Source organism: Triticum urartu, chromosome 6A (assembly GCF_056163025.1).
Source record: "Triticum urartu cultivar PI428250 chromosome 6A, HENAU_Tu73, whole genome shotgun sequence".
In the NCBI taxonomy this organism is placed as follows: Eukaryota; Viridiplantae; Streptophyta; class Magnoliopsida; order Poales; family Poaceae; genus Triticum; species Triticum urartu.
This window is the reverse complement of record NC_141878.1, coordinates 268,188,203-268,210,197: the sequence shown is the minus strand read 5'-3', so window position 1 is coordinate 268,210,197 and position 21,995 is coordinate 268,188,203. Positions and strand designations below refer to the sequence as shown.

The window sequence follows — 21,995 nt, the reverse complement described above, 5'->3', positions numbered from 1 at the left end:
TGGACTGGGCTACCTTGAGCCTATCGCGAAACAACTTAACCTTCCGTTTTGACTCCTTAATCAAATCTGGTCCAAAGAATTGACGGTCTCCAACTTCGTTACTATTGTCATGGAACGAAACTGTTATCTGATACGATACTCCTTGGAACTCCATGCAAACAAATGATTCTAGTCATGTATATCTTTGCCAACTTAGCACTGGTGTAAGTGGTCTTAACTGGAATGAAATGTGCTACCTTCGTCAAACGATCAACTACTACCCATATCGAGTCATATCCTGCTTTCGTCCTGGGTAGTCCTGTGATAAAATCCATGCCTATCTTATCCCAATTCCATTCGGGTATCGGCAATGGTTGTAACAATCCGGCTGGCTTCTGATGCTCTGCTTTTACTCTCTGACATACGTCACAAACTGCTACATACGCTGCAATATCCTTCTTCATTCCGGTCCACCAGAATGTTTCCTTCAAATCCAAATACATCTTGGTATTCCCTGGGTGAATCGAATATGGTGAATTATGTGCCTCCTGCAAAATCAACTTCCTGATCTCCGGGTCATTGGGCACATAAACACGGCCCTCAAACCATAAGGTATCGTGCTCATCCTCACGAAATCCCTTTGCTTTTCCTTTGCTAAGTTTCTCCTTTATAGCAGCAATCTCTTGGTCAGATTTCTGAGCTTCTCGGATCTTATCCATCAATGTTGACTGAATCTCCAATGCTGCTACATAGCCTCTCGGAACTATTTCCAAACATAGCTCACGAAGGTTTTCTGCTAACTCCTTTGGTATACTCCCCGTCATTATCGTATTGACATGGCTCTTACGGCTCAATGCGTCTGCTACTACATTAGCTTTTCTGGGATAGTAATGCAATCTCATGTCATAATCCTTGATGAGCTCCAACCATCTCCTTTGTCTGAGGTTCAACTCCTTCTGCGTGAAAATGTACTTCAAACTCTTGTGATCCGTGTACACCTCACAATGATTTCCAATGAGGAAATGTCTCCACGTTTTCAACGCATGCACTACGGCTGCTAATTCCAAATCATGCGTGGCATAATTCAACTCATGAGGCTTCAGTTGTCGTGATGCATACGAAACAACTCTCCCTTCCTGCCTAAGCACTGCTCCAAGTCCTCGACGTGAAGCGTCGCAATACACCTCATAATCCTTGGTCTGATCTGGCAAAATCAATACCGGTGAGGTAACCAAACGTTTCTTCAACTCCTGGAAACTAGCCTCACACTCCTCAGTCCATTTGAACTTAGTTTCCTTCTTCAACAACTCCGTCATAGGCTTCGCAATTTTTGAGATATTCTCAATAAATCTCCGGTAGTATCCTGCGAGTCCAAGAAAACTCCGGATCTCTCCAACTGTTGTTGGTGCTTCCCACTCGGTTACGGTTTCCACTTTAGCGGGATCTACTGCTATACCTTCTCCGGATATAACATGTCCGAGGAATCCAACTTCCTTCAACCAAAACTCACATTTGCTAAATTTGGCATATAACTGATGTTCCCTTAGTTTCTCCAAAACCAAACGCAAATGTTCCTTATGCTCCTCTTCATTCTTCGAATAAACTAGGATGTCATCAATGAACACTACGACGAACTTATCCAAAAACTCCATAAACACTTTTTTCATCAGGTTCATAAAATAGGCAGGTGCGTTAGTCAATCCAAATGACATGACGGTATACTCATACAGTCCATATCTTGTGGTGAATGCTGTCTTAGGTATGTCCTGCTCTCGAATCTTCAACTGATGGTACCCTAATCGCAAATCGATCTTGGAAAACACTTTAGCTCCTTGTAATCGATCAAACAGATCATTAATCATTGGCAGTGGGTACTTGTTCTTGATGGTTACTTCATTCAATCCCCGATAATCTACAACCATCCTTAATGATCCATCCTTCTTTTCCACTAGAAGTACGGGTGATCCCCAAGGTGAAGAACTTGGGCGAATGTAACCTTTATCCAATAACTCCTTAATCTGATTCTTAATTTCCACCAAATCCTTTGCTGGCATCCTATATGGTCGCTTTGATATTGGGCCTGTACCTGGCAATAACTCAATCAAAAACTCAATGTCTCTATCCGGTGGCATGCCTGGCAATTCCTCAGGAAATACATCAGGAAAATCCTTTACCACTGGTACTTCCTCCTGCACAACTCCTGATAAGCAATTCACTTGTGTCCTGTTTGGCACATGCCGGGATACATACTTGATCCTTCTTCCTTCTGGTGTGGTAAGCAAAATTGTCTTACTGGCGCAATCGATGTTTCCTCCATACATCGACAGCCAATCCATACCAAGAATCACATCCAGACCTTGGGATTCCAGAATAATTAAATCCGTTGGGAATACATGCCTTCCTATACTCAATGGTACTTGAAACATCCTTGTCTGGCCATGTATTCTGCTCCTGGCGAGCTTACTAGCATAGGTGTTTTAAGAATCCTAGTGGGCAGGCTATACTTTTCCACAAATCCCCTTGATATGTATGAATGCGATGCACCAGTATCAAAAAGAACGAGTGCAGTAAATGACTTAACCAAAACTTACCGATTACTGCATCGGGCTGATCTTCAATCTCCTCCACATTAACGTGGTTCACCTGTCCCCTATTGAGAGGGTTCGGCTTCTTCCCAGAGCTTCCATTGCCATTTCCATTCTGGCCTTCAGGACATTCATTGGCATAATGTCCGGTCTTCGAACACTTGAAACAGGTGACTTGACTCAGGTCTCTCTTGGTTGGGGTTGATGGGGTTGTTCGGTTCTGGCCGTTGCTTCCTCCATTCCCATTACCATTCTTGTGGCCATTATGGTTGTGCGAGCTACCTCCTCCATGGGTGTGCTGAAACTTAAATCCCGGTTTAGGGGTAAAACGGGGCTTCTGCTGGGCTCCAGAGTTATACTTCCCCTGTCCATACTTCCTCTTACGGTTCTCAATCTGCTGTTGCTTCCCTTCAATCATGATGGCACGATCTACCAACTCTGGTAGTTGTTGAAATTTGCTACCATCAACTGCATGCTTAGTTCATCATTCAATCCTTCCAGAAACTTCTCCTGCTTGGCTGCATCCGTAGCAACGTCATCTGGGGCATAACGGGCTAGCTTACTAAACTCTTCCACATACTGGCCAACAGTCCTTCCTCCTTGGCGTAAGTTGCGAAACTCACGCTTCTTTATGGCCATAGCTCCTGCTGAAACATGGGCAGTGCATAAAGCTTGCTGAAACTGATCCCATGTGACAGTGTCAACTGGGTAAGTGGCTGTGAAATTCTCCCACCATGCTGCCGCGGGTCCGTCAAGTTGGTGTGCGGCAAACTTCACTTTCTCACCATCCGTGCATCCTGCAGTGGTCAACTCCCTTCCTATCTTGCGGAGCCAATCATCTGCTACTATTGGCTCGGTGCTACTGGAAAACACCGGCAGATTCAGCCTAAGGAAACGGGCTAAGTGGTCAACAGGTGGTGGTGGTGGGTTGTTGTTCTTGTTCTGCTGATTCTGGACTAACATCTGCATCAATTGATTCTGCTGCTGGATCAACTGAGTGAGCTCCGGTGGAAATCCATTGTCACGTCTCGGAGGCATCTGAGGGTTTAGAAAAGACGAGAATTAAGAATAGAGGGGGTCTAAAGGGAAAACACTACCCATATGCACATGAGCAAATGCACACAAAATCACTTCAATCAATCAAACAAGGGCTTACAAACGGTCTATCTATCGCAAAAGTGCTCGACTATATTGTGTTTACATGGGGGAATACTACTACTATCTGGTGGTCATCTAGAAATTTGAACCGGTGGAAGACTCCATGATATCTACTCCAGCTTCGTCTTCAAAGTCGGGTTCACTCGGATCCGAATCGGTGTCGTCGATGATGATGTAGTTGTCCGGACATGCGACGTACTTGTCGTCCTCCTGGGATGCTAACTTGCTCTTGAGTTCTTCAATCTCCTGCTTAAGATCGCAATTGTGCCTTGCTAGAGCTACGATCTCGTCCATGTAGTCCTTGCATGTAGACTTCAGTTCTCCTTCTAGCTCGATGATCCTTGCCTTCGCATTCTTCAACTCTATCATATCATTGCACATCTGGTTCTCGTGGCGTCGAATGTGCTGGTTTAACTCCTGGATGAAAGATGCAATGGATCTATCTTTCTTGGTCCTGACTAACTCCCATTGTTCATCACGGCGTCCGCAAATCTGGTAGATAGTATCCTTGAGGTCTTCTTGATAAACTTCTCCAATGCGTCCTATGGTGATATGAGCTGCCATGCTCCTTCCTAGACTCCAGGTTGGTGCATTGAAAACACTATCTATGGGTTTCATGATTGGCGCGAATGTTCTTCCCGGAACGTGAGCTTGAATCTTCCAGCGCTCCTCTTCAGGCAGAGTGGCGTTGAAGGTTCCCGTGAAGCTTGGTAATCCAATGTTCAGGTACTTGGTGACTTCCTTCAGGTGAAATCCAAATGGTGTGCCTTCATCCGGTTGAGCGTACTTAATCTTCGCGTGCGTCATCCTAAAAGAGTAGAAAAGATGAGGAGTTAGAAAATGAGAAGAGAAGGGTGATCTATGGCTTTAACTTAGTGGTCGTGTCCTATAGTCAGCGTGTGCTCTGATACCATCTCTTTAGCGACCTGACCCGAATGGCTCACGTCTACTGTGCTACGGTGTCATCCCTGGATCAGTAATGCTGACACCACACAGTACATCGAGGTTTTATAGCAGAGTTGCAATCACACACTTATTACATCGATGGCTCAAAAAAAAACTTATTACAATAAATATGACTTAAGGCCATATTTTAAAGATAACAGCGGAAGACTTGGAAGATAAATGGGTCCATCAACTCCAGCGGCATCACTGAGTATAGAACCACGACCTAAACGCACCTCAATCGTCGTCTGAAAAGTCTGCAACATTAACGTTGCAGCCCGAAAATAGGTCAGCACATGGAATATGCTGGCAAAGTAACACATAGAGAGTAATGGAATGAAACAGCTATACTATATGCATATATGGCTGGTGGAAAGCTCTATGGTTACAGTTTTGCGTAAAGCCAATTTTTCCCTACTGCGAAGGAATAAATTTTATTTACTATCATGGTGGTTGTGAAACATTGAGAATGGTTGACAGCATTCTCAATCCCAATTAAAAGTAATTAAAACCCAATAACATTAATTAGAAGTAACATGTTGAGATTCACAATGATATTCAAGTACTAGATACTCAAGTTGTCCATAACCGGGGACACGGCTAATCATGATTAGTTTGTTACTCTGCAGAGGTTTGCGCACTTTTCCCCACATGACTCGATCGCCTCCGTTTGTTTTCTCGCACTACATGGTGTTTGAGAAGACGGATGACCGAGACATAGTCTTTCAGAAGCGCTAGCACCTTACATGTGGGGTAGACCGGTACACCTACATCCCCTACATCTGCTAGTCCACCCCGTAAGAGTTCGCACAACTTAGTCAACTATGCCAGAGCCCATAGTAGCATGTGGCTGCACACGGAAGTTTCTAGCATGAAAGATCTTATGATCCCTTTGAGCCTGGGTGGTGGTCCAAAATAAAACAGGCAAGTCCTGATAGACATCAGGTGCCTCAATCCACCCAGATGTGTGTTTAAGTTGCCACCTTAAATAAACCATTAAAATTATCATCTCACATCTGTCATGGATATCACTCACCCAATCCACGTCTACTAGCATAGCATGGCATAATAAGCAAACGTAGAAGTAACTCCCAAAGGTTTCATAATAATACAGGTAATAGGTACTACCTCATCTACTTCCCATCCCACAATTTAATTAGATCCTAATCATGCAATGTGTGAGGATTGATCTAATGCAATAAAACATGGGTTGTAGAAAAGGTATGATCAAAGTGTTACTTGCCTTGCTGATGATCCGCGAGTCCTAGGGTTTCGAAGTAACAAGCGGCGCAATCCGGGTAATCTATCGCAGACAAACAACAAGCATACAATAAGTACTCATCTAATGCACAGGTAAAACTCGAACAAGAGATCGAACCAGGTAGTTCAACTTAAGAACTCCGGTTGCAAAGAAAGAACGAAAAACAAACGGCGGAAGAAAACAACTCGGTTCTAGCAAGTTGAAACTAGGTCAAAATTTTACTGTAACAAAAGCTTGTTCAAGTTGATTAGACAGAACGGCGGTTTCGAGACGAAACTCCAGGCGCTTGAATCACCTGATTCCGATAAACGAGCGGAAAAATAGACTAGGAAGAAGATCGGATCTGAGATCGCGATCGCGGAATAAATCCGACGAAAAGAAAAAGAAGAACGGTTAAACGAACGGACGTTCGTTAACCTAGAAGAATCCGGTGATCATGTTCGTTAGGACGAACGGTCCGGCGAACGGTCCAAAGGCAACTAAATCGGAGAAGAAAACGAATCCGATCTAGGGTTTCGGAGAAGAAAAACCGATCGAAAAACTGATCTAGAAAACCGGAACGGTTTAGAGAAGAAAAGAATCGGAACGATTAGAAGAGAACGATCCGAGGAAAAGAATAGATGTAGCCCGGGGCTACCTTGGTGAGGTCTCCGGTGAGGGGCTCCGGCGGCGTCGGCGTAGGGCGGCGGCGTGGGCAAGGTGCGGCGGCTAGGTGCGGCGGCGGCGGCTAAAGGCGGTGGCGGCGGGTGTGGGGTGGCGACGCGGGTGAGGCGGCGCGGCGGCGGTGTGAAGCGGCGCGGCAGCGGTGACGCAGGGCGCGGTGTGATGCGGCGCGGCGGCGGTGCAAGGCGCGGTGTGGAGGAGAGCTTTGATTTGATGTGTTTAGAGGGGGGGTGCTTGGGTATTTATATTGGGGAGGGAAGGGGTTTACTTGGGATAGAGGACAAGGAATTAGAATAGGAGTAGGAAAAGATCTAGAACTAGAAAAGGAATATACGGAAATAGGACAAAAGTCCTACTAGGATTTGGTTTAGAGCAAGAGGCGAGGCGGCGGCCTCCTGCGCCAGCGCTAGGCGCGCGGCTCCCTGGGCGGTGGCCTTTGGCCCGGCTGGGCCTTGGCCTGGCCGGCCTTGGTCCAGTTTTTTTTTTTATATAAACGGTTCAGCGCGCAGAAAAAAAACAAAAAGGGATCTAAACGAACTCCGAAAAATCTAAAGTAAATTTTCCCCGACTCCTAAAAATGAGCCAAACAAAATGAACTTTTCTCCGGACCTAAAATGCAATTTTCGAAAATGCGCATTTTTCCCTATCCAATAAAATGCAAATAAACACCGGAAAGCAAAATTGGTCTATTTATTATATCTTCATTTTTCCTAAATTTGGGAAAGTCATATTATTCCCTCTCTCATATATTTTGACACCAGAAAAATTATTGAAGATAAAATAAATAAATCAAATGATCCTATTTTCAAAATTCGAGAGAACTCTCAAATATGAAAATAACGAAATCTCCAACTCTCTCCGAGGGTCCTTGAGTTGCGTGAAATTTCTAGGATCAACCAAAATGCAAGAAAATATGATATGCATATGATCTAGTGTATAACATTCCAAATTGAAAATTTGGGATGTTACAGCTATCAAACGTCAGAACGTAACTGGGTGATTATAAAGATGCTCTACAGGTGTCTCCGATGGTGTTTGTTGAGTTGGCATAGATCGATATTAGGATTTGTCACTCCGATTGTCGGAGAGGTATCTCTGGGCCCTCTCGGTAATGCACATCACTATAAGCCTTGCAAGAAATTTGGCTAATGAGTTAGTTGCGGGATGATGCATTACGGAATGAGTAAAGAGACTTGCCGGTAACGAGATTGAACTAGCTATGATGATACCGACGGTCGAATCTCGGGCAAGTAACATACCGATGACAAAGGGAACGACGTATGTTGTTGTGCAGTGTGACCGATAAAGATGTTCATAGAATATGTAGGAACCAATATGAGCATCCAGGTTCCGCTGTTGGTTATTGACCAAAGATGTGCCTCGGTCATGTCTACATAGTTCTCGAACCCGTAGGGTCTGCACGCTTAACGTTCGATGACGATTTGTATTATGAGTTATGTGATTTGATAACCGAAGTTTGTTTGGAGTACCGGATGAGATCACGTACATGACGAGGAGTCTCGAAATGGTCGAGACGTAAAGATCGATATATTGGAAGGCTATATTCGGACATCAGAAAGGTTCTGAGTGGTTCGCGTATTTTTCGGAGTACCGGAGAGTTACGGGAATTCGCTGGGGGAAGTAGTGGGCCTTAATGGGCCATACGGGAGAGGAGAAAGAGGCCTCAAGGGGTGGCCGCCCCCCCCCCCCATTGCAAGTCCGAATTGGACTAAGGAGGGGTGGCGCCCCCCCTCTCTTTCCTTCTCCCTCTCCTACTCCTTCCATCTCTCCCCTCTTGGAAAAGGAAGGGGACTCCAACTAGGATTGGGAATCCTAGTTGGACTCCCCCTATAGGCGCACCCCTCCTAGGTCGGCCTCCTCTTCCCCCCTCCTTTATATACGTGGGCAAGAGGGCACCCCAAAGACATACAAGTTGATCTTTAGCCGTGTGCGGTACCCCCCTCCATAGTTTTCCACCTCAGTCATATTGTCGTAGTGCTTAGGCGAAGCCCTGCGTCGGTAACTTCATCATCACTGTCACCACGCCATCGTGCTGATGAAACTCTCCCTCGGCCTCAACTGTATCAAGAGTTCGAGGGATGTCACCAAGATGAACGTGTGTAGATCGCGGAGGTGCCGTGCGTTCGGTACTTGGATCGGTTGGATCGTGAAGACGTTCGACTACATTAACCGCGTTACTAAATGCTTCCGCTTTCGGTCTACGAGGGTACGTGGACACACTCTTCCTGCTTGTTGCTATGCTTCTCCTAGATAGATCTTGCGTGATCGTAGGAAATTTTTGAAATACTACGTTCCCCAACACATACATATAGCATACTTGGGATAGAAGTCGTTGCATTTTTCTTAGTAGGTTGTGCACAAGTATCGTGTCCGCCTATTGTGCAATCGAGCTAGCGTCTCTCTAGCGCTGTGCAACAAGAGCATTTTCGTGGATTCCACATTTTGTCTCATTCCTTGGTTGCACGACCCCATCTATCTATCCGTGTGTGTGTTTCCGTGTACCATATATTGCTATTGGTCTACTTGTTGCATTTGCAAATTTGTAAATCTTTTTCAACATCATTGAGTCTCACTAACAATTGCATAAATTTTGTGCCACCATCGTAACCGAGCTCCACCATAAGCTTTCTTTGTGTAGGTGTGAGAGATTGACGAGATACGGTACCAATTGTACTATTTCCTTGTTACATCATTGAGTGATCTTTGGTCCATTCTCAACATCGGTCAAGGTACATTAGGTATTGTTCCTCCTTTCTTCCACCCACACATTTAATTGTAATGATGGATAGGCCAACTACTTCTACCAACCCACTACTCATCGAGCAAGACGAGGACCCGAACACTTTCGTCACCAAGAACCACCTATTCGGCGCACAAAGAGCACTGCATCAAGAACAACAAGCATTGAGAGACCGCATCGACAATCTCGCCACCGACTTGCGACATTCCGAGAAACATACAAGAGACTACTTCGACAACAAGCTTGACGAACAAAAACAAGAGAACAATGCAAGACTGGACGAGATCCATGCCTTGTTGGTCAACCGCTCTTCTACCACTTTGTCATATTCAAGACGGAGCCGCTCGAGTCGACACTCCGATGACACCATCTCCGGCTCAAGTACACCGACGTCGAACACTCTTCGTCGAGCCACGCGCCAAGACCGTCAAGCAAACCGCACTACATGGCACCGATCCTCAAGAGCAACTTCAAGAGCAAGAGCATCGACATCGCCAAAATCAAACTACCTTTGCGCAAGCACAAGAACGGCAACACCTACGCCTACAAGAGGAAGAGCGAGCATGCCAACACCAAGACGAGCAAGACGGTGAAGCTCTCTGTCAACAACGTACCGTCTGAGACACGGCCGTGTCGTTGCTGCACGCACCCGACATACGCGTGAGCAAGAAGAAGCACTTCGAGATGAAGTTCAAGAAAGGAACTATCAAGCATGATTGCACTGGCAAGTTCCACAAGCTCTTCCACAAGCTAGACAAGAACCACAAGTTCGCGAAGAGCAACAAGACAATGGGAATTCTCCACGCCAAGAGCAAGTTGAGGGAGACAATCCTCCTCATCAAGGATGTCATCACCCTCGACCCCAACACAATGAAGAGCAACGCTACGGCAACTCAAGTTCACCATGCCCAAGTTTTCCGGAAGCAATGATCCCGAAGAGTATCTTTCATGGGCATTGAAGGTTGACAAGATCTTTCATTTGCACAAGTATGAGGAAGAGAACAAGATCGCCATGGCATCCCTTGAGTTCCAAGACTATGTCCTCATTTGGTGGGAACAAGTCATTGAGCATCGAGAAGCTAGAGGTGAACCACCAATAACAACTTGGGATCAAATGAAGGATGTCATGAGAGCGCGCTTCGTGCCAACATACTATAACCGCGACCTCTTCAAGCGACTACAACTCCTCAAGCAAGGAACAAAAACCGTTGAAGAGTACTACAAAGAAATGCAAATTGCCATGATACGAGCTAATGTCACGGAAGATGATGAGCAAACTACGGCACACTTCTTGAATGGACTCAATCACCCTATCAAGAAAATCGCTGACTTCCAACTATACTCCAGCCTCATCAAGCTAGTGCATCAAGCTACTAAGGTGGAGTGACAAGTGCAAGATGACTTCAAGTATGCCAAGTACTCTTCGAAGACATATGGCTCATACAATCAAGCTTCAATGACTCCAACATCTTCTACCTCAACCAAACCTTCTCCAAGCACCGATGACAAGTCAAGTTACAAGAAAACTTCGACAACCTCAAGTCATCCTCCTACTACAAGCAACTTCAAGCCGAGAGTTTCATCATCTACAACTCCATCGGATGAGACAATCAAGACAAGTTCCATAAAATGCTTCACATGTGGCGGCCGAGGCCACAAGTCCTTTGAGTGTACCAACAAGTGCACCATGATCCTCAATGACGATGGTACATACGACTCCATGAGTGAAGGAGAAACGGAAGACCTTGAGAATGTGGCTATGCACCAGCAAGTGGATGAAGATGAAGATGACCAAGTCTTTTGTGATGAAGATTCAAGCCCCGCTCTAGTTGTACCCAAGGTCTTGACTCTTCAACATCAACAAGACGAAGATCAAAGATGCCATATCTTCCACACCAAGGTAGGCATCAATGGAAGGTCCGTGAAGGTCATCATCGACGGAGGAAGTTGCCATAACTTGGCAAGTGAAGAACTATGCTCCAAGCTCCAATTGGTCAAGATGAAGCACCCTCATCCCTATAAGGTCCAATGGCTTAGCGACTCTAGCACAGTTCAACTGGAACACATGGTCCAAGTCTCCTTCAAAATCAGAGCATATGAAGACACTTTGGAGTGCGATGTCGTTCCTATGTCCGTTTGCCACCTCCTACTTGGACGACCTTGGCAATTTGACCGCGGATTCATCCACAACGGGTGAACAAATCGCTATAGCTTCAAGATGAAAGGGAAGGAGTACGTGCTACGACCTATGTCTCCAAGCCAAGTGATCGCCAACAAGCAAGCTACGAACCATCATGGAGAGAATAGTGAGAGACCGAACCACCAAAAGAGAGTGAGCGTCACAAGCCAAAATTGAGTGCCTCCACGATGAGCAACAAGAAAAACCTAGTGCTATTCACTACCAAAAGTGAGATGAGAGAAGTGTGTGAGAACCCATCAAGTGTTATGCACTGTGTCCTATTATGCAAGGACGAGGCACCTAAAACTAACACCTCTCACAATCTACCTTTAGTGCTATCTTCTCTATTATAGGAACTCCAAGATGTATTCCCCGACGAGCTACCTCTAGGTCTACCTCCACTACGAGGCATCGAACACCGAATCGACCTCATCCCCGGAGCACCTCTTCCTAACAAGGCTCCCTACCGCGTCAACCCCGAGGAAACCAAGGAGAACCAACAGCAAGTACAACAACTCATCGACAATGGCCATGTACGAGAAAGTTTGAGCCCATGTGTCATCCCGGTAATCCTTGTTCCCAAGAAATATGGTACATATCGCATGTGTTCCGATTGACGTCCTATCAATGCTATCACGATTAGATATCGCTACCCCATTCCACGCTTAGACGACATGCTAGATGAGCTTAGCAGAGCCACAATTTTCTCAAAAATTGATCTTAAGAGTGGCTACTATCAAATACGCATCCATGGAGGTGATGAATGGAAAACCGCTTTCAAAACCAAGCTTGGCTTGTATGAATGGTTGGTTATGCCAATGGGTTTATCCGAAGCACCCGACACCTTTATGCGTGTGATGCATTTTGTTCTTCGCCCATACATTGGCATATTTGTTGTGGTCTATTTCGATGATATTCTTGTCTTCAGCAAATCTCTCAAATATCATGTCACCCATCTTAGAACCATTTTGCAAACTCTTAGAAAAGAACGCCTTTATGCTAATATGGAAAAATGCCTTTTTGGTGTTGATAAGCTCGTTTTTTAGGTTTCGTTGTGTTTCCTAAGGGTGCTCATGTAGATGAATCTAAGATCAAAGCTATTAAAACTTGGCCTCAACCAACAAACTTGCAACAACTATGAAGTTTCCTTGGTATAGCCGACTTCTACCATAGATTCGTTAAGGACTTTAGCACTATTGCATCCCCTTTACATGCTTTGAGTAAGAAAAATGCACCATTTATTTGGCGACCATCCCAAGATACCACATTTAATGAGCTTAAGAATTTGCTTACACATGCCCCTTTGCCTGCATTAACCAACTTTGATAAACTATTTGAGATACATTGCGATGCTAGCGTTTATGGCATAGGAGGTGTGTTAATGCAAGAGAAGCGCCCCATAGCTTACTTTAGTGAAAAACTTTCCAGAGCGCAACTCAATTACCCCATATATGACAAAGAGTTATATGCTTTAGTGAGAGTCTTGCGTGTTTGGGAGCATTATCTCTGCCCTCATGAGTTCATTCTCCCCACTGATCATGAAACACTTAATTATCTTAAGGGTCAAACTAAGTTGTACAAGCGTCATGCTAAGTGGAGTGAACTTATTCAGTCATTTCCTTACGTCATCAAGTACATAAAAGGTAAGGAAAGCGTTGTGGTGGATGCGCTTTCCCGTAGGTGCATGCTTTTTACCCAACTTGAATGCTTTGAGCACATAAAAGACTTGTATGCACATGATCCTACTTTTGCTATTCCTTATGCCAAATGTTTAACGCATACAGCTTGGGAACGCTATTACATCAAAGATGATTATCTTATGAGAGCTAACAAACCATGTGTCCCCGAGTCTTCTCTTCATTTGTTACTTTTGCAAGAATCTCATGGAGGAGCTTATGGGACACTTTGGCCGTGACAAGACATTTGCCATGCTCTCCAAGAACTAATTTTGGCTCAAGATGTTCCGTGACGTCTCATGTTTCACCAACCGGTGCTCCTGTGTGTTGACAGCGTGTTGGGCCGAGGCCCATGTACCCTTTCACCCCCTTAGAGTATATATATATATACTCCTCCTCCTCCACCCTCTTTCTAGGGTTAGCAAAGGATTAGCTCATTTGAGAGATAGAGCTTTGCTCATCCACTTGATACCTTCTCCATCGGAGTTCACGGCCTCTATAGAGAAGATCCCCCAAGTGGATTCAAGACCCCTAACGGTAAGACCCCTCAAGACCTCCTCACGAGAAGAACTACCGCCTCGTGTATCATCCATTGTTGCATTTGGATCTTGTATCACTCTTTATGTTCATGGATCTAGCACATGTGTGATCGTTTCTCGTTGATTTGAGTGTTTCCTCTCGTTTCCCCTTCGTGTTTCCCCTCATTTTCTTTGTAGGATCCACTCCAATCGTGAAATATAGGCCCCAGGGTTTCCACCCTACATCATTTATGCTTCTATTTTTTCAGGTGGAGCCTCATGACCAGGTCTCCTACATTGAACTCCTTCAAACGGACTTCCCTTCTTTGATAGCGTCGTGCCTGCATCTCATAGATCGTGGATTGTGCTCGGGCTACATTGCGCTCTTCTTCCAAGTCTCCAAAGTGCCCGTTGATCAAGATCAGCCTCCCGTTCCTCATACATGCGCACCCGATGTGCGAAATGAATGATATCACAAGGGAGTATAGCCTCGGTGTCGTACACCATGAAGAAAGGTGTGTTGGTGCGCAATCCTCACAGGGTGGAATTGAGTTCCTCTACCCACTTACAACCTCTTTCAGGGAGCGCACCAACCTTGGCTTAATGCCACTGAGGATCAATCCATTTGCTTGCATTCAACATCAAAAATTATATTTTTATCATTTACCTACTCGAAGACTACCAGGTATTAAGCTTGGGGATGTTGATGCGTCTCCAACGTATCTATAATTTTTGATTGTTTCATGCTATTATATTATCAATCTTAGATGCCTTATGTGTAATTTTATATCATTTTTGGAAACTAACCTATTAACCCAGTTCCCAGTGCTAGTTGCTGTTTTTTTGCATTTTTTTGTTTTTCAGGAAATCATTACCAAACAAAGTCCAAACACGATAAAACTTTACGGTGATTTTTTCTGGACCAAAAGGGACACTAGGAGCTTTGGGAGGAGGCAAGAAGAGATACGAGAGCACCACAAGCTCACACGGCGGGCCCCCAAGGGGCGCACCACCTGAGCTTGTGGGACCCACGCAGCTCCATTTGACGTAATTCCAACTCTATAAGTTCTCATAAATCATGAAACCAACAGAGAGCCACCTGAAACAACTTCTCTGTCGTCGCAAGCTTCTGTTCTTCGGTGATCCCATCTGGAGGCCTTTTCCGGTACTCTGCCGGAGGGAGGATCAATCATGGAGGGCTTCTACATCAACCTTGCTGCCTTTCGATGATGTGTGGGTAGTTTACCACAGACCTACAGGTCCATAGCTTGGGTGATATCCCTGCGATAGTTGGTAACTTCGCATTTCCAGTTGATTTTGTTGTCTTTGAGATGTAGGATAAGAGCTTTCCTATTTTTTGGGAGACCTTTTCTAGCTACTACAGGGGCTGTCATCGATGTGAAAGATGCTAAGCTCACGCTTCAATTTGGTGAGGAGAAAGTCTCATTTGACATTAGGTATGTCTTCCAACTCACCTTCCTCACTGTCCAAACCATAGTAAGCAATATGAAACGGGTCACTTAAGCCCTAGTAAAAGGCTACTCTTTGAATCCCCTCTTTAAGGCACATAAAATTAGTACTCTTCCTGAGCTAGCTTAAGCGTATCTCGAGCGAGTGAGTTTCCCTCCATCAAGTTCTAAGCGATCAAATAAGGTCCTTGCTCTCGAGCCAATGCCAATACCAATAGAGAGGGTCCGAACGAAGGATTCAAAGGAGGTTACCGGTTAAGGGCAAATGCAATCTCTGAGCCAGTTGGAGAAAAAAGGTAATCAAAGAAAGTTTCAGTTGGACTTTCCCTGCCAACCCTACCCAAATTTCATACCCTGCAGTTCTCGTTCCTCTATTGATATTTCGTTCCTCGAATCGAGACTTTCTTTGTCGAGGATCTCTGGTTTAGGGTACTCCATCGAGTTTCAGTTTCTTCTTCTAATGGTTGTGTCCGTCTAAGGTGGCTATTTGAGAGATTTAAGTATCGTGGTTGTCTTGAGCTCTGGATTGATGGACGGAAACCTGGGGCTAGGTTCGATTTCATCGGAGATAGCCGGGTCTATAGTAAGAGCCGCTTTGTGAACAGCATCGGATGACATAGCCAGGGTAGCCGCAATAGAGCAATTATGCCTTAAGCCCAAAACTCATCCTTCTAGGGATCAGATCAACCTAAAGCACCATCAGTTGTGGATGAATCCACAAAGTCTTTCTACTTACCTCATCAAGCGAAGTAGCTATCAACAGCTTTAGCATGACAACTAGAACATCAAGCCATGGTAAACTGCCAAAGCTTCTGCTGTAGTGTAGCACCAGGGTTCAACCTTCTTGCCGAGTTGCATCACCCGCATCATGTTCAATTGGAAAGTCTGGCAAAGGCACTTCCAACTCCTGGTTCGGAGTCTGAGGTTACCAAACAAAGATGAATCCTGCGCAATCAGAGATTAAGCCATAAGATCCCACCCAGAAACTGGAAGAGTCGGGGGCACCTACCGGAGGAGTCTTCCCTCCATCGATTCAATGACAAAATAGCTCTATTGAGAGGGCCTTTGACAACCCTCTTGAATTTGGCTCTCTCCTAGTTTTTCTTCCCCCGCCCATTCTATCTAGGCTGGTGGCTATACCAGATTTCGTGTCTGATCGAACTTGAAACTAGCCCGTTGAGCTTCCTGGATTCCAAACCAGAAAGAAGGATCGCACACAAGAAAATAGAGTTGGAATGAAAGATGGGGTAAAGATGAACTTTATTCTCCTAGCTGCTCTCCATCCAGCAAGTTACTCTCTTTCAAAAGATGACAACTCAAGATTACCAATCAAAACCAACGCTTTTTCTTCTCCTATAGCTTCATCATTACATCTTTCACTAGTTGTTGGATGTGAGTGATGAGGTCGATCCATGGAATTTTTACCTCACTCGCATACTTTGGAAGTTGAAGAAATTCTCTTGGATTTACTTATGGGCTGGCTCTACATGTGGTCAGATGGGTTCCCCTCTTCAGTCATTTGGTACCTCTCCAACGCTTCCTCCTATTCCTATTGATCAGATCAAAGCCAAATCTATCTAGTCTTGCACGTTGTCACCCACCGCTCTTGCCAAAAACAAAGAAATTATATCTTGGGAACTAAAAAAGAATCAGAATGGGAAGTATTTATTTCTTGATTCTCCGGCAAGCATCCTTACTTCCTTCTTCAATGGAAATTCTATGTTTTGGCTCGGTATAAACCAAAAAATGAGAAATTCTCTTATTTGTAGAAAAGTCTTCTTTTGGTTAAAGAACCCAGTCGAAACTCTGATTCATGTTTGTGGATTTTAATAGCTCTCCTATCTACCCGGAAATGGTCTTCTACCTTTGCTGTCTGTGTTCTTTACATAGCTTTTGATTGTTTTTCAAATCATTGTGTCGTTACAAATTCAGTGGTTGCACCTTTGTGAGCAAGTTGTTGCCGGATTGGATAGGAGAAGTGAATCAAAGCTACGAAGGATAAAAATTAGCTGAAGAAGTTAAGAAGAGCATTAGTGAAGCGAGAGGATGACAAGATGGTTGGGAAGAGGAGGAAGGGGTATTAAGGAAAAAAGGGAGGCTTTATGTGGGGACCGCTGGAAATGCAAGAGCCGGGATAGCACAAGAACTGCATGCGACAGCTACCGGAGGCCATTCAGGTATACTAGCTTCCTATAAGAGAACTAATAGGAACTTTGTCTGGCCAGGAATGGATGCCTTTCTTGAGGACAGACTGTGACAGTAAAGCAACAACATCAACTCGCAATGGCCCTCGTGCCATGAGACATGGATTTTAGTCGACGTAGATTGGATCGAAAGATCACACTTCCGCTCTTCTCCCATCGGACTAGTCACTTCCCACTCTCCTCAAGTGAACAGTTTAGCCACTATCCTGCCATATACTCTGCTTTTTCATTGCTTATGAACTGGAACTTGTTGGTGCATGGATTTCACATTTCAGCAGCACTTTGGTTTGTGCATGGTTGTGAAAAGAAGGCTTTCTATACACTTATATGAACTTCATTGGCGAAAGAAAGAGAAGCTTGCCTTGATAAAGCACAGCCTTACGCACTCCAATAGGCATATACTGTTACAAGGTTATGCCCAAAGGTCTCAAAAATGCCGGTTCTACATATCAACGCGCCATGACTAAGATCTTCGATGAGATAATACATAAGATTGTCGAGTGCTATGTAGATGATCTCGTTGTAAAGGCGGTATCCTATGAAGAACATCTTCAACATCTCGGAATCGTATTCGACCGCCTAAGGCAACATGCACTGAAGTTAAACCCGTTGAAGTGCGCCTTCATGGTCTCGTCAGGCAAATTCCTAGGGTTTGTCATTCGACATCGGGGAATAGAAATCGACCCGAGTAAAATCAAGGCCATACTCGAAATTCCTCCTCCTCAAAACCTTAAGGAGCTGCGTTCGCTTCAAGGGCACCTGGCATACATCAGGCGATTCATAGCCAATTTTGCAGGAAGAATCCAACCTTTTACAAGAAAAACCAGAAAAGACATTCCATTCTTTTGGGATGAAAACTGCCAACAAGCCCTAGATGGCATCAAAAGCTATCTCATCAATCTGCCAGTCCTGGCTGCGCCGATACCAGGGAAGGAGCTTATACTCTACACCACGGCCTTGGATGAATCTCTTGGGGCTCTATTGGCACAAGAAAATGAAAATGGGAAAGAGAATGCCCTCTATTACCTCAGTCATGTGCTCGTAGGAGCTGAACATGCGTACTCTCCTATCGAAAAACATTGCCTTGCACTGGTGTTCGCTGTCAAGAAGCTACAGCACTACATGATAGCACATTGGTTCACCCTCATCTCCAAAGTTCACCCATTTAAATATCTCATGACAAGACCAATGCTTACAGGAAGATTGCCAAGATGGGGCCATCATCCTTACTGAGTTCGACATTGTGTATGCGCCATAGAAGGCCATTAGAGGGCAAGCGATGGCGGATTTCCAAGAAGCACATCATACATATTTCTATAGTAAATAAAATATTTCCATGGATGGGATTGCACAAAGTCCATTCCACCTTTATCTATCTAGGTTATCCTTCTTTCTTAACAAAGCAGAATGTGATGATCGATCCCTCTATTATGGGATTTATGTTTATACCAAAGCCTCTACTTTAGATATTTACGCTAATGAAGGAAAGCCTTGTTAAAGACTACTACTTTTGACTTCCTTTTTCATACTCTTCTTTCATCCTCCTTACAGAATGCTTTTCCTGGTTCAGAAGAATAAGATACTGAAATTGTGGCTTACATATGGAAAATGCCTTCGTCTTGAAGCTACCAATGCACATCACGGTGAAATCATTGTCAATTAATTGTTAGATTCCCCATATCACCCATAGCCACCCAAATCTTTTTTTTGCCTCAAACTCTACTGCCCTATCACTCCTCGATAAGTGTACTTACTCAGGTTGTGCACTTGGCTGAGTGAGATCTTCCCCTTTGGCATGAGAACCACCTACCTACGCTAATGTAACTAATGCAGATGGCGGAAGTTAGTAGTTCTCCTATGCCAACATGAACACAAACGAAATCGTCGAATTTCGTATAGAAAGAAAAGGAACCACTTCTATTCTCTTTTCTTAAGTATAAGAGGGATAAGTACTTATTCCTGGCCGGCAGTATCATTGCTGCTCCCCACCTAATGCGGATCATTGTGCAATGCTTATGTGAAATCTCAATCCAAAACGGATTCGTTTCGTTGGGAAAACCAACGCCGATGTCAAGATCAGTCTCCTTTCCTTTCAAAAGTGAGCGAGCAGAGCTGAAAAAGATGGAGTTACCTAGAGATGAGATTTCTTTCTACGGATATGAAGGATAGAAATATGTTATTTGCTGCTATTCCATCTATTTGTGCATCAAGTCCGAAGAAGATCTCAATCTATAATGAAGAAATGATAGTAGCTCGTTGTTTTATAGGCTTTCTCATATTCAGTCGGAAGAGTTAAGGTAAGACTTTCAAAGAAACTCTCGACGGGAGAATCGAGTCTATTCAGGAAGAATTGCTGCAATTCTTCAATCCTAACAAAGTAATTCCAGAGGAATCCAATGAACAACAATGATTACTTAGGATTAGCTTGCGAATTTGCAGCACCGTAGTAGAATCATTACCAACGGCACGCTGTGCGCCTAAGTGCGTAAAGACAGTGCAAGCTTTGTTATGCCGAAACCTAAATGTAAAGTCAGCAACACTTCTAAATGCCACTTCTTCCCGCCGCATCTGTCTTCAGGACGATATAGTCACAGGTGTTCACTTTTCAATGAGTGAAAGATTTGTATCCGGGTCTACGTTCAAAGCTTCTACCATAGACCTAATTCGAGAAGGCTTGATAGTCCTAAGAAAGGTGAGCGTGGGGGTTCTATTTTGGAAGAATAAGAAGAATCTCATTCATGTGTTCATGCTAACAGAAGAGCAGATCCAATACACATAAGACTTTTTTCAGGAAATTCCTAATGTAAATGATGAATTTGGGATGTCATGCCCCACAAGTTAGTTGCCCAAGCGCTCCCTAGGAGGGCAGTCTACCACAAGATAGAGTTTGAGCCTGGAGCCAAAGCCCCAACCCCTCCATTTTAGGTTTTTATCTGGAAAGAATTTTAGGAAGTCATATCGGCCAGATAAGCCTCTGACGGCTCCATATTGATTTTTCCCCTGTTTTCTTTCAGAAGAAGCGGGAGCCATTTTGCATTGAAACTCGGTATCAGCAGAGACATCTCCCGAGAAAGACTTCTTTCTTATTTATAAAATATCTCAAGCCCTCAAAGCGCTAACAAAGTCGTAAGTAGAGAAGTTTTCCAAAAATATACCTCATTTTTCCATTAAGTGTGCGTTGTCTGATGAAGAATAACGGGGGAGCCAACTCAATAACCTAGAGGAGGAACCATCCGGACTTGAAATAGCGAATGCAACCCTTGCATTTCGTTCTTTTGTTCTTTACTCTATTTTTGCTTTGGCACTCACTTCCTTTGGAATAAGGGCATTTTTCTTCTCTACTCGTTCTATTGACCATCAACAGTTTCTTAATTATGTTATGTCAAATGATGGGAAAAAGGAAGGAGTAATCAAAAAATACTAGAACTATCCGATCCGTTGAAATACGATACGAAGGAAACGGACTTCAATCCCTCATTCTTATTGTTTCTTCTTCTGATCCCCTTGTTTTTCACTCGCTTAATTCGGAAGAGGAAAACGACAGCAGCTAAAGTGATAAATAAACAACTGCTCGGAAAGCTTCGGTTTGAGCATTGGTTTTGATGACAGTGAAGAAAGCTCGCCCAAAAGACGTACGTGGAACCAATGATACCAAAAAAAGAATCAAATATGGGGAGAACTGGGTGCATTGGTAAACGGCTCCGCCATAGCTTGTATGACTTCTGAATCCTATTAATAGCGCTCTCTGAATAAATAAGTAGATACAGGCGGACTACATACATGTGCTCTCCGAGTAGGGAAAGTGAGAAATCTACGGTCTTCCATCCGCGGATGTGAAAAATCCAGTCCAATTTGGTCTTGTCCTGTGGCTCGGACCCGGTCACGTAAGTGCAGCTACCACTACGACGGGATACTCTAGTTATTTACTCTATTACAATCCCTATTTGGCCATTCAACGGTAGCGTACGGCTTTTGGAAAGCATCTCTTCCTAGAGGGGACTCCCGCTTGTGATCTTCTTCCTTGGGTCGGAGAAAATAGAACTTACCAATTGGAAATGGAAATGCCGAATGAATTGAACCAAACTACGGAAACTGTGGTTGAGCTTGCCTGTCAACAATGAAGGATGGTTGTGAAGTTGGTGGAAGAAAACAAACCAATGAATGCAGCTAGTCACCCCGAAAGGCGAGCCCATGTCTTTTGAGAAACTGACACAACATGTTGTGTTGACTTATCTTATACTAAGGGTCCGTCCCAGCCAACAAGGGATTTCTCATAATTATAGGATGAAACAGCATCATATCTCAGCTTGATTATGAGAGAGATTGAAGTGAAAGAACCCGGTTTCAGAGCGTGGAAACAGGAAAGAATGAGGTGAAAGGGCCGACCCATGCGGCCCACTTAGAATGTGCTTTGACTTCCACAGGTTGTACAATAGCACTATTTTTTGGACCCAAGTTCGAAAGGATTAGGGCACTGGATTGAAGAATAGCTCAGTCCGATAGAAACTTAGGTTGGGCTGGCGGAGGGATGAGTGGAGCTTCTGTATGACATGTACTTGTGTTTCATTAGTCCCTTGATCGGGTACCCGAAGCTCGC

General features: G+C 44.4%; 1 pseudogene; it reads left to right on the top strand.

Moving 5' to 3' along the window:
- Positions 1-10,256: 10,256 nt before the first annotated feature.
- LOC147964967 (uncharacterized) lies at positions 10,257-11,574 on the top strand (annotated as a pseudogene).
- The last annotated feature ends 10,421 nt before the right edge of the window (positions 11,575-21,995 follow it).